The sequence below is a fragment of the Nuphar pumila genome, chromosome 15 (genome assembly GCF_984573655.1).
Source record: "Nuphar pumila chromosome 15, dmNupPumi1.hap1.1, whole genome shotgun sequence".
NCBI classification, from domain to species: domain Eukaryota; kingdom Viridiplantae; phylum Streptophyta; class Magnoliopsida; order Nymphaeales; family Nymphaeaceae; genus Nuphar; species Nuphar pumila.
The window spans coordinates 13,954,149-13,967,219 of record NC_143263.1 but is presented as its reverse complement, the minus strand read 5'-3'; the positions used below and the strand labels follow the sequence as shown (position 1 = coordinate 13,967,219).

Below are 13,071 nucleotides of genomic sequence, written 5' to 3'. Positions count from 1 at the left end.
GTTGGTTTATGCTAGTCATCGATTGATTTGAGATGATTCACATGCATTGTTGATTCCACGTGAACCGATGTTTTTGGATAGGTGTTTGAAAGATTGTATATACAAAACTGATCCTGTGCTATTTCATGTACCCATTTCATTGATTTGAATTTGATAAGCCTTAAAACCGAATCTCTATTGAAACAAATGGAAATGGAGTCTGCAGTTTTTGTAGTATTAATATATTGATGTTTACCCTGTATCTTGATGAGTTGCATGTGGGTGTGGGTGTGCAGAATGTTTGACACTGTAACCGACACATTCAAAACTATACATGATGGTTTTGAATCTTCTATTATGTTTGGATTAGCTAGAGATGGCGACTTCATGTTGATACAAAAATGTATCCTGAAGAGCCGTGTTATTCCTCTTACATACTTTATTAGCAGTTAATTTTAATAGTGGCCATTAGCTGTATGTAAGAGATTATTTCAGTTCATGGTTGACCTGAATAATGTCACATTTAGAGTTGTTATCAGATCTCATCTTATTTTGGTGGTGACTGATAATTGAATCTGGCTGAAGAAGTAACTATTGCCCACATACTATCTGTTTTCTTTATACTGAAATCTTGTGTAGGAAATATCATATTACTCTTAAATTCCACCGAAGTGTGTTTTAGAATAGATTCTATGTTTAGCTCCATTCTATATTGGACAGTTGTCAGCAAAGAAAGTTAGTTTACCACAAATTCAGGATAGTTTAATTGCTATTTTTGAAAAGACATTTAGCTGGAAATAAATCGGCTAGAACAAATTCTTAAGTTATATGATACTTGTATTAACAGGGGTTGGTTTATGTTAAATTTTTGGTTTAGGCATGTTGTGTTCTATAGACATAATTGAGTTTCATCAGTCGGTGATCTGAAAGTTTATGTTGAATTGAGTATTGGTCTGAGAATGTGTAATTTGCTGAATTGAAGTAAATTGAACTGTTCTAAAGTAGCTCAAGCTGGTTCTTGAGTGTGGTTAAGCTCAAAGTTTGTAAGATGCAGCGTAGGATCATTGCATCATAACCTGAAAATTTTCAGTTGTGTATAATATTGCTCATGTTACACTGTTTAGGGAGGAAGGACACATAAAACTGAAATTTTATATGTAGTGTATCTTGCCTTGTTGTCCCTAGCTGAACATTATATTTTTTGACTAGAATCCATGTGTTATTTAAAAACTTGTGTATTGGATTGTGTGAAAACACTTGCCGTGGAGGTTATGCTTTCACTAACTGTTATGATTATGGTACGCATGAGCGTGAGCATGATTCAATTATTAGTAAGTCTTCTTGAACATGTACACTTGATTTATGTGTGAAATGGTACATGTACACTCACACACTTAAAGAAACCATGGATTGGTTAAGACCCATATGTGATGTAGGTAACACACACATATTGAAAATGCATATGAATGAATTATGACATGCATGTGTTTGGGTTTATATTTGCATGAATATGTATGTTGTTTAGCATTTTGGCTTAGTGTTATAAAGGAAACACTGTTATGGTTTTATTATGTGATGCACCGATGGCCAAATTGGACCATCATCGGCCTGGAGTGTCGTGGGTTGGTTTTCTTTTATTTATGTTTTTAACAGCATCACTTAAACCACATAAGATGGTTTGACACTTTACTACATTGTTCTATGTGTTTACACAAGCTGGAGTCCCGAATGGGTCCCTGCAAGGGAGGATGCGGGGTTTTCACTTTTCTTTTGCATATGTGTGGCAAACTTAAAGAATGAACTTTAAATAAAAATAATGAATAAGAACAGTGTAATATACATTCTGGGATATCTCATCTGGAGTATGAGAATCTTAGATATCCGGTCTTGGGGGAGACTGTGAGGATACAAAAACTCCGTGTGCGATGTTGTCCCTGAACCCGATATTGAGGTTCTTCTCTTGGCCACGGTTTTAGGGAGAACCCGCCACTTTACCCGGGAGTGGTGTGTTAGTCACAGCTGTGAGTTTATGGTACCAAGAAAGTTGCACTTGTGGGCGTGGGGTGTCCCTTGTGTCCCCGACATTAGATGTGGAGGTCTAATGTTCCGATGGATGGTGTTGTTTCCTGATATCGGTCGAGGGCTAAGTTGGAACCCAGTAATAAAATACAAATTGTTTGTTAAGCTACCCTGGGAACCTACTTGACCTCGGGGTTTGTACCCGTTTGGTGTATCCGCGGGCCACGGTAATTAAAAAAGAGGAACTTAAAGATGTGTGCATCTAATAGGGCATGCATATGGAAAGATGGAACTTAAATGAAAGATAACAGAAGAAATCATGCATTGCACATAATCATGCATTTTTCTGTTATGCATTAGATCATGCATGTTTGACTCATTCTTGATATCATGACATCATTTGTTGGTAGCATATGACTTACTTTGTGAAATCATGCTGAAAGGTTTGATCATTTAGTTATTGATATATGACACTGTTTACTGTTCTTGACTGGTGAGTATGTGCAATTATTAGCAGTTATGGATATTCAAATGTTGCAAATTTTATATCTGCACTCACTCAAATCACTGCATGAAATCTTATTCATGTTTTTTCTCTCACCTGTTTTCTTTAGAAGTAGCTGTGCTCAGAATTTCGGTTCTGACACCCTACTTTGATGGTTTTTCGCAGAAAATGGTAAACAGTGAAGTTGGACATGCATCTGGGGATGGATGAGTTATACTTGGGCTTGTCAGCTTCAGTAGAGGACATAATGACTCTTTCTTTTGTCTTTCAGTTCTTTTAAATTTTGTTATTGTTACTTTACTTCAGTTGAAGAAAACCTTGTCTTTGAAATTTTCTTACTCATTAATAAAAGAGTTTTAGTTGGTTGATATGGATGATAATTGCAAATTCGTTTGTGGTGGATGGGCTATCCAATGGGAAGTGGAACTGTGAGGACCCCAGATCTCTGGGAAGGTTTCCGCAACTCTTAGAAGAAAAAAAATCCGCATTTTTAAAGGGTATGGATTGGGATCGTTACACAAGAAGAGCCAACTCTTTCCAAAGCTCGGACAATTCATTGTAGTATTCTCTAATACTCTTGTCTTCTTGAGTTATATTCCGGATTTTGTCTTGCAAATTGCACACATATGCAATATCTTTAAGAAATGTGTTCTTTTAAGATAATCCCATCTCCTATTTGCATGTTCATATTTAGGAAGAATAAAGCAAGGTTGTCTGTATTGTATCATATCGTACGATACAGTACAATACGATACGTATCATTACTTTTGGGGTTTACGATACGATACATACTCGTATCGCAATACAAGTGTGTTTTGTACCCGTATTGGGTGTATCGTATGATACATCCCTGTATCATGTCATATCGTACGATACAGGAATACACCTTCGGTGCACTTTAAAAAGGCAAAAAAAAAAGTTTTTTATTTTAGGTTTTAAATATCTTTTGAGGGTGAACTTCTCCATTTTCTTAGAGGTCATTAGAAGTGCATTTCCACCATTTTCTACACCCAAAGAAGTAGGTTAAGGTAAAAAAATGCATTTCCACCATTTTTTCACTCAAGAAAATGGGTTAAGGTAAAAAATCTTTATTAAGAGTAAAATTACAAAGCTACTCTCCAGAAAAATTTTGCCTCGGGGGGCGCTGCCCCCCAACAACCCCCTACCAACTTGCCGTAAAGTTGGATCAGAGAAAATTAAAGATTTATATCAAGGTAGAAATTAGGCTTCACGCTCCAACAAAGATGGCATCAGATGATTCGGCATGGCAATCGGGCACTCAAGTAATGAGCGAAAACCAATTGAATATCGAGTGCAACTATAACCATAATATTTTTGTTTATGTAGTATGAAAGTATGAGTCTTGTGGCATGTTCTTAATTGCAAGATATTTAATATTTTGCATTTTTTTGTAAGATAGTTGATGTTTGATGTCTTATGCAGCTCATAGAGACAAATGTTTCATATGTGATTTTATGGTTGTGTATTGTGAAATTCATCATTATTTCATGTGATATGATTTTTTAGAATTTTTACTAATTTTTTCAGGTTTTTCTTGATTTTTTTTTAATTTTTTTAAAAATTTACGATACGGTATTACTATTGGCCCGACCAATGCGGATAACGATATGCTACTTATAACCTTGGGTTATAGCACTTTTTTATATCAATACTACTAATAAGCCAAGACATAATCTTGGCATGCCCCCATTCTCCATTTCTTCTCATAGGTGATCATTGTCTTGTCCTTTTCAACCTCCGTAAGAGGTTTTTCTTTTTTACCTTCTACTTTGGTAAGAATTAGCTTCGGTTCCGGATCGATCTCATCCACTAGTCTCCACAACCCTTTTCCCCATATGAGGTGCTTCATGATTGAAGTCAATGTTACATAATTGAAATCATAGAGTTTTATGGGTTTTATGGTGACATTTTCATTGTCATCCATTTTTACAAGGGCTAAAGAAAAAGGAATAGAGAAGAGGGAGAAAGACGAAGGAAGTAAGCAAGGTGAACAACACGAGCACTCCACCACCAAGTAAGCACCATTGATCTATCACTTGAAACATGATCACGGTCCCACAAGCAGTTGAATAGGAGTTACAAAAAAAACTTCAACACCTTCAAACTTTGAGTGGCACACTTTCCGATGCACCGAGAAAAAATTCAACTTAATCACCAAGCTCTTATACCATGAAATTAAATGAGATCCTCCAACAAAGTTCACCGTCTCCAAGGTAGGTACACAAAAGAGCCATAACAAGATTCATCAAAATAAAAAGACAAAGAACCACAAAATGGGCTCACTTACAAAACCCACAAACGAGGCTCACAATCTAAAAAATATTATTTTATTGATAACAAATTCATGCAAGAAGCATTGCAAATGAGAGGGAATTTCACCCCTATATATTCAATACAAGAGGGCTTCATAGAGACGTTGGACCAGCCCCAACAACTCTATTTTGACTAGTCAACATTGTCTTGACTAGTCCAATATGAACCAAAAAAATAAAAATAAAGAAATAAAAAAAGACTAACCTAGTTACATATATATATATATACATACATATGTATTACTATGTACATTAATACATTTTAACAACCTCAAGGGAAAAAAGCTTTGGGGTTATGTTAAGGGTACAATTCCCGAACCACGATTAAAGCTTACCAAGCTTGAAGGAGATCTAAAAAAGCTCTTGAGGGAGATCATTGTGCCAAAGCCATTCTTGATTATCAAAACAAGGTAGAAGATTGGGAGAGTAACCATGCAAAAATTCTTGCATGGTTCATGAATAATATTGACATTAAAATATGTGCAAACATTGTAAAATTTTGTAAAGCTAATAAAGCTTGGTTCTTTATGAAGGGTATGTATACTCAAAAAGATCTTGCAAGACAATATTTCTTACAAGAAAATATTAGAACCACCAGCAAAGGGACATGAGTGTCCGAGATTTTTTTAGTGCCCTGTCCCCTTCTATAGGATGAGTTGGGACTTTTGGAGCCTAAGTGGGTTGCCATTGAAGATGTGAAACTTAAGAGTAATCAAATGAAAATAGAGCAATTTTTCTAATTTTTTATGATCTTCACTCCAAATTTTAACAAGTTAGATTTTCCCTTCTCCATAGAACTAAACCTCTTCCCCCTAAAAGATACAATTGCCGAAATATGCCAAGAAGAAAGTCGTCTTGGTATGACTAAAGAAGGAGATGAAGTGTTGGTGGTATCTAGACCCGGCAACAATGTGAGAACTTACAAGCCTCCACCCTTTGGGAAGCAAGATGGTTCATGGAACAATTATGGAGGATCAAGGAAGGTCGTTTGTCACTTTTGCAATGAGTAGAGTCATATTAGACTGACATGTCCAAAGCTTAAAAACAAAGTGGCTTCCATTGAAGAATCTACTTTCAAGAATGAAGAAGGCAAAAGAGAAGTTGACCTTAAAGATACTATTGGTCAAATAATCATGGCACTTCAACAAATTCTCAAGACATTATCTTCCACATAGGGTGCCGCCATTGCCTCTTCTTCCTCTCCCGGTATGTATTCTTGGATTCTTGATTCGAGAGCCTTTTTTCATATGACCCCACATGAGAATGTGTTATCTGATATATGCACCAACTTAAACTTGTCTTCTGTTTCTACCACTGATGGAACCGATTTAAAAATAAAAAGTATTGAAATATTGGACTCTAAAGATCTTTTGAAGAAAACAGGAATGACTGATTGTAAACCTTTGATGACTACAAGTTACATTAATCAAAGGTTGAGCATGAATAATGGAGACTTGTATAAAGATCCTATTCTATACAAAAGTATTGTTAGTATGATGCAGTATCTCACATTTACTCGGCCAGATGTTGTTTATGTTGTAAACCAAGCATGGTTGTACGTATCGTACCGTATCGTATGATACGGTATGATACTTATCGTTAATTTTGGGTTTTGCAATATGATACACACTCGTATCACGATACGAGTGTGTATAGTACCCGTACCAGGTGTATCGTATGATACACTCATGTATTGTGTTGTATCGTACGATACAGTATCGACGAACTTAAAAAAAGTCAAAAGTTGTCTTTTTCATTTTGAGTTTAAAAGGCCTCTTGCGGGTAGAGTTTTCCATATGTCTAGAGTTCTTTAGAAGGAAACCTGCGCACCCTAGGTTCCGTGAGATTGATTTGGGGGGTGATTGGTGCGTAAGGGAGAGGGCTTTTGCAATTTTATCAAGAGTGCATTTCCACCATTTTTTCACTTAAGGAAGTGGGTTAAGGTACGAAATCCTTATTTTTTGCTTCTTATTGAGTGTTTTGGAGGAAAGGTATGTTTGGTGCTTCTTATTCTTTGTTTCTTATTGAGTTTTTTAATTGGTTATGTTTTATTTTAAATCGTTCGATGTCGTCTTCGCGTTCATATCATAGAGATGATCCTGCATGGCAATACTGCAGAAGCATTGATGATGTACCACAACTAGGGTCAGCATTGAATTTGAGATGTCTATTTTGTGATGCTATTATTAAAGGTGGACTTTATATATTTAAGCAACATATTGCAGGTCAACATCAAAATATACGTCCATGTGGTTCTCCATTTATTCCTGCCACTTTTCGTGTTTATGTTATTGTTGAACTAGAAGAAATTCGAAGAAGAATTTTGCAAAAATGCAAAGATGAAGGACTTCCAACCATTTTTCCAGATTCTGAAGATGATGATGATGACTCAATTGTCAAAAAAAATGTAAGAGATCATCGCACGGCAGTTGGATGCAACACTGAGGAAATATTGTGCTAATGTTTGACAAATAGGCTCTAGAAGATAGTTTAGTTTTAGGATATTTATAGTTTAAATTCTAGAACTTTAGATATGAAGATTGGCATGTAAGACGTTGGTTAAATATAATATTTTTAGTTATCATGAACTCTTAGTAGTTTAGTTATGACTTATACCATTTTAGTATGACTTAGATGTGAATTTAATAATGTTAGTTAAGGCTTTATTGTGTTTAAAATTTAAATTACGCAGTTGCCTTTTATTTACATTGTCAGTTATCAGTTGCATGGTTTATTATTAATTTAAATTATGTAGTTGCCTTCAAATGTGATTTTATGGTTGTATTTTGTGCAATTCATCATTATTTTATGTGATAGTGTTTTTTTTAGAATTTTTGCTGTTTTTTCTGATTTTTTTTTAAATTTTTGGAATTTTTTATTAAAAAATTACGATACGATATGATGCGGTGTTACTTTGGGCTCGACTGATATGGGTAACGATACGATACTTACAACCTTGAAACCAAGTGTCTTAATTTATGCATCAACTAGTACAAGTCATATGGAAGTCGTGAAGAGAATTCTGCATTATTTGAAGGCAACACTTGGGGATGGTCTCCACTATAAGAAAAGGACGCAGGGAGAGGATGTTCTTACAATCATTGCAGTGTTATTAAAAATGTGCCTCAAGGCGCAAAAAGTGTGTCTCGCCTCAAGGCGAGGGGCTTTATGCCTTGAGGCGCACATATAAAGCGCAAAAGGTTCAAGGCGTGAGCCTCATACGCCTTGAGGCGCACGCCGCGGGGCGAAATGTGCCTCAATGAGAGGCGTATGCGCCTCGTTAAACCCCCCATTTGACCAAAACTTAATGTTATTAAATCAGCCCCCCCGACCCTAAATAGGGTTGGGGGCCCTAATTTTTCATTTCGTCTCTCTCTCACCTCTCTCAGTCTCTCTCTCACCTCTCGGTCTCTCTCTCGTCTCTCGCAGTTTCTCTCTCGCCTCTCGCTCATCTCTCTCTCGCAGTCCCTCACTCGCCTCTCACTCATCTCTCTCTCACAGTCCCTCACTCGTCTCCCACTTCTCGTCTCGGTCTCTCCTACCTCTCTTCGTCTTGGACTCTTTTGAGTATGTGCTTTTTGAAGGAGATCCTGACAACATGAGAACTGTTGTATCTACCTCAAACCACGCTAGCCCTTGGAATGATCCTGGAGTGTTAAAGCTCACCCATAGGATTGGGAGAGGTCCTCTTGGTGATGTCTGGATAGCAACACTTCATCAGTCTACAGAAGATTATGATAAGTATCATGAAGTGGTTGTGAAAATGTTGAATTCCATTAAAGAAGATCAAATGCAGGCTTTCATGCTTAGATTTGAAGACGTGTTCTCGAAATGCCAAGCACTGAAAGATGTTTGTTTTCTGCATGGTGTCTCAGTCAAAAGTGGAAAGGTGAGTTTTGCTTGATGGAGTGCTAGTTCAGATAATTCCACAAATTGAAACGTTATCACTTTTTTCTGCCACAAGTTTGACAAATTGGTGTTTGATATAAATACATGTATGAGCAGATTTGCATTATTATGAAGTTTTATGATGGCTCAATTTGAAGGGGACAAGCTTTCTGTGGTAGATGTCTTGAGGTGATAAGTTTTCTGAGTGCATGCAACTTATTTCTCGCAAGTGAAGAAGCATACTTGATGCTAATAGAACTTAAATTAGGAATAAAAACTATGACTATGCTTTTACTTTTTCACTTTCTATTTTGATGTGATTGCAGTGAAAATTTTATCGTTTACATGTGACTGTTTATATTGGCTAGAATTTAAACAAAAAACTTTGGGTGCATAAAGATCGAAATTCCTGATCAATGGAGGAACAATATCAGCATTTTTGTTCAATAAGATACCAATGTGGATGATTGACTCACTCCATACTAGGAATAATCACAGGAAATTCTTTGATAACACCGATTCCTATTTTTATTTATTTGTATTTTTAGATATTTTTTATAATTTTTTAAAAGTTTTCAAAAAAAAATTGAGGCTTGCGCTTTACGCCTCGCCTTGGTTTTTGGTGGAGCGCCTCGCTACGCCTCAACGCTTTTCACAACACTGAGTCATTGCCTTTTCAGATGCAGACGGGGTAGATGATCCAGATGAAAGAATGCCAGCTTTGACTATTGTGTTTTTGTGGGAAGGAATTTGGTTTCTTGCTGCAGTTGCAAACAAAAAGTTGTATTACAATCAAGTACAAAGGCCGGCTATTGCGCCATGGCCGCAGTGTCCTCAGAGTTGACATGGATTAAGCACTTGTTGTATGATTTGGATGAAAAGATTTTCAGCTCCATCTTATTTTGTGACAATTAAAGTGTCATCAAAACTTTTTAAAATCGAGTCCATCATGGAAGAACCAAGCATATAGAGATCGATCAACACTTCATCAGAAGCAAAATAGGAGATGGAGAAATGGAAGCTAGATTTATTAGAACGAGGGATTAATTGGTTGATTTATTAAACAAAGGACTAACCAGATGAAGGTTTTGGCTTTTGAAGTCCAAGTTGTCAATGGTTCTTACTTCTTACCATGCACAACTTGAGAGAGGCTATTGAGATGTGTCATTGGTCTGGATCTGGTTCTTGATCTAAATCAGATCCAGTGAAATATTTATTTCCTATGTGAAGAATTGTTTCTTTATATGTATTTGATTTATTATTCCAGATTTACCCCTACATGTATAGTTATTATATGTAATAAGCACAGGGGTACTTCAGTCATTGATTGTAATCTGTAACTGATTCATATGTATAAATATGTTGTTGCTACATGATTTATCTGTTAAGGAAATCGTGATTCAAGAGAAAAACTGAAAACCCCTAATCTCGTCTTCCTATTATCTTCCTGTTGTGCTGCTCATATTTGTAGTTGATACCAAATTCTGATAACAACTACCTCTTATTTGTGAAAGTCCATATGTAAGCTAATGGTACATGTGTACTAACCCAGTAGAAGTGCATAAAGCCTTTTTGGTCCCTTCTTTTTCCAAGTTACTCTTTTTCGTGAAAGATCAGTAACTAAGAGTCATTTTGTTATTCCTTTTTATTCTTAAACATTTTATAGTATTGTTGGGTTGCATCTCTTGATATTGGAAAAGATAAATATAATGGGGGTTTTCCTATCATAAACTCGACTTGCTCAATATGGCAATACCACAAGTAGAGCTAGTGCTAGGACCTTGGGGCTTTCACAATTTCTTCAAATGCATATCTCTCAAGATTGAGAAAAAATTGGAGAGAGAGGGATTGAATCCACATGAGGGTCCGAAGAGCCAAGAATGGGCTTCTCATGATACAGCCTTCCTGGGATGTAGAGGACATCTACCCTTCTTCTAACACCTTTCAATACACATAGATTGCAAGTGAGTTGAAGCTTGCATCTAAGTCATTTTGGTGATTGGATTTTTCATATTTGGTCAAGAATCAAGAATTTTCCATGAGTTTTTAGCCACTATTATGGGGTTTTTTGAGCCCTTTCATTTTAGAAGGGCGTGTTAAGGGTGTTTGTGGACATTCAATTAGGGTCTCCAGATATTTGAGTAGTTTAGTTGTGATAACTAGTTTGTTTGTTTTTTATATTTACATGGAGAAACTACCCCAGGATCAGAGACCTAGCCACGCTGGCTACGGTAGTTGTCCTGGCCCCCAAGGAGTCGCCACGCTTCGGCTTGCGCAAGGGGTGATGCCCATGGGATTTGAACCTAGACCACCTGACTAGCGGCCTAGATCCCATCCCACTGCACCAAACCCCTTTGGGGCGTGATAACTCTATGAGTTTTTAGCCACTATTATGGGGGTTTGACCCAGAGTGAACCTCATGAGGAGTGGAAACACTCAATATATCATATTTGGGCGCTTTCATTGTAGAAGGGCGTGTTGTTTGTGGACATTCAATTAGGGTCTCCAGATATTTGAGTAGTTTAGTTGTGATAACTCTAGTTTGTTTGTTTTTTATATTTACATGGAGAAACTACCCCAGAATCAGAGACCTAGCCACGCTTGCTACGGTAGTTGTCCTGGCCCCCAAGGAATCGCCACGCTTCTGCTTGTGCAAGGGGTCATGCCCATGGGATTTGAACTTAGACCACCTGCCTAGCGACCTAGATCCCATCCCACTACACCAAACCCCTTTGGGGCGTGATAACTCTAGTTTGTACTCTGAATTTGAAATTAAAGGCATACTCTATTTTGTTTTCCTTTTTTTTGAATCTTGCTGAAAGTGATATTTTATAGTTGTAGAAGTGTTTCATGATTTATTTGAATTTTGAACACTATGGGCATCATTCTTATTCTTGCCCATGGCTATCTTTTGATGCTCTCACTGTAAATAAGACCTTCATAGTGATTTGTTGAAGTGTGCGGTCTGAAATTTTGTACGCATGATTCTCGGCCGCACTAATTCAACAACGGTGAGATGGATCATAACGACACAAATTAGTTATTTGCAATGGAATTCGGTGAAACAAGCTGCACGTCTTGGGCTGAGTTTACGAACACTAGAACAAAGCGAAAAATAGAAGCAAAACTCAAGCAACCAAAGCTAAACTCCCAATGGTCATTCACAACACGGCTAATTACTCAAACCGATTAAGCAAAACCTGAAGAGAAGAAGAAGAAGAAGAAGATGGGGGGATTTTAAAAGACAGGACCATTTGAACACAGGGTAGCAAGGAAGAAAAAACCCAAAGCCCCAAAAACCATCATAAGAAGCACAAACTTCCAATCAACAAGAAAAGAGAGACAAATACGAACGAGCTCAAAGAAGAAGATCAAATGACTCCGTGGAGTATGAGAAGAATATGTCAACATCAAACAACAGCAACATCACAAAACAAGAAGAAACAGACTCCGGTTTTCTCACACAGAAATCCATAAAACAGGGGATGGGAAGTGGAAACGAAGAGCTGTTACCTTGTGTGATTACACAGGCCAACGGCCTTGTTGCTACCAGACGAAGACTCAACACCACCACCACCACCACAATCAGAAGAAGACGACGCGTCGACGACGACGACCAGCACCACCAATAGCAAAAATGGAGAGGAAGCTTCATGGATATTTATTAAAAGAGAAAGTTGTTTTTAAGGAAGGGTAAAAATAAAAAAAAAAAACGTAAGAAAAGTAGGGGATAAGAGAGCATTCATTGGGAACTCACGTCGTTCCGTCAAACTCTCTCAGCAAAAAAATCCATGTCTGAGTGGGTCCCGTTGGTCCTCCCCAAGATTTTATTTTACGAGAACTGACTCAGCCAAACACCAAGAATTGGTATCTACTGGGGCAACGTATCGAAGACATCCCCCCAACTACCATTTAAAGCATGAGGGAGGCGGAGGCCGTTTGATTTCTGTTCAGGCTGGAGTACGGAAAGAAGTCCAAGTTTTTTTTTTTCTTTTATGCAGCGTCGCTACATGGAGCACTGCGTTGGACAGCCGCTCATCTCAATAATATATCTTGAGATGGACACCCGGGGGATGGCTTGCAGGTGCGCGCAGCGGCACTGCACATAATGTGAAGTCATTAATGATAGTTTCTCTTTTGATCTACGTCACAAAGACACGTGGACACGAGGATGCGTGGCTGACGTGGGTTCAACTCACAGTTCGAAAATTTCTTAGAAAGTAGGACAGAAGGAAACAAATTTTTTATTTTTAATCTATAAAAAATTATTTTTCTGATATTTTAATATTAAAAATAATGTTTTTATTTAAATAAAACCTTAAAAAATAAAAAATTATTAAAAAATTA

The 13,071-nt window shown here is 37.2% G+C and overlaps 1 protein-coding gene across 3 annotated transcripts in view; it reads right to left on the bottom strand.

The window, feature by feature from the left end:
* Positions 1 to 12,378, bottom strand: part of LOC149814575 (cyclic nucleotide-gated ion channel 1-like) — a 60,620-nt gene extending 48,242 nt beyond the window's left edge. For 2 of the 3 annotated variants that reach the window (XM_089989636.1, XM_089989638.1), the window contains exon 1: positions 12,238 to 12,358. The gene's annotated coding sequence lies outside the window, so the exon portion shown is untranslated. Of the gene's footprint in view, positions 1 to 12,237 lie in introns of all 3 variants that reach the window. The other variant, XM_089989637.1, reaches the window with a different exon arrangement.
* Positions 12,379 to 13,071: the final 693 nt, after the last annotated feature.